Source organism: Charadrius vociferus, unplaced genomic scaffold (assembly GCF_000708025.1).
Source record: "Charadrius vociferus isolate BGI_N301 unplaced genomic scaffold, ASM70802v2 scaffold38, whole genome shotgun sequence".
Lineage (NCBI taxonomy): Eukaryota > Metazoa > Chordata > Aves > Charadriiformes > Charadriidae > Charadrius > Charadrius vociferus.
Genome location: NW_009650176.1, coordinates 1,788,756 through 1,789,484, shown reverse-complemented (window position 1 = coordinate 1,789,484; position 729 = coordinate 1,788,756).

Below are 729 nucleotides of genomic sequence, written 5' to 3'. Positions count from 1 at the left end.
GGAACGGGCGCGGGCGCGCAGCCGGGGCCGCGGGGAGTTGGCGGCCGGACAGGTCCTGTCGTGCGGCGAGAACAAGAAAAACTGACTCCAACTGAACAAACAAGGATCGATCAGATAATTTCAGATATTATAATTGGCTTTAATTAAACACACTTCGTTCTAATTAACTCTGAAATTTTAGCATGCTTTGGGACGTTGGTGTCTGATTTGATATTGTCAGTCCAGATGTCCTAATAAAATTCAATCCTCCACTCAAGACTTCAATATTCACTAAGAACAAAATGCAAATTAAATGTAAAACCTAAAGTATCGCCAAAGGTATAATCAAGAAAGGTGTCTCAAAACTTCTCACTTTTTATTACGCAGTAGTTAGAAAATGCAGATTACATCCTAACAAGACCTCTACTGAATAATATAAACCTTAACTCTTTCATGGTCGGGGCTCGCTCTGCCCTGGAGGGATCCGCTGACATCCTATGCCAACGCGCGGCCCCGGATCGGGGGTTCGGGGCTGCCCGGACCGGGCGCCCTCCCGGGCGGGGAGAGCCGGCGGCAGCCCCCCGGAACGGGGAACTCGCCGCCGCCGCACTCGCGGAGCACAAACTTTCCGCTTAAACAAGTACTTTTTCTCCCCGAAACCGCCAGCGGGACGTGCCCCCGCCCGGCCCCCGGGATGCCCATCTCCCGCTCCGCCACGGCGGAGGCAACGCGGCTGCGGAGCAAACCCCG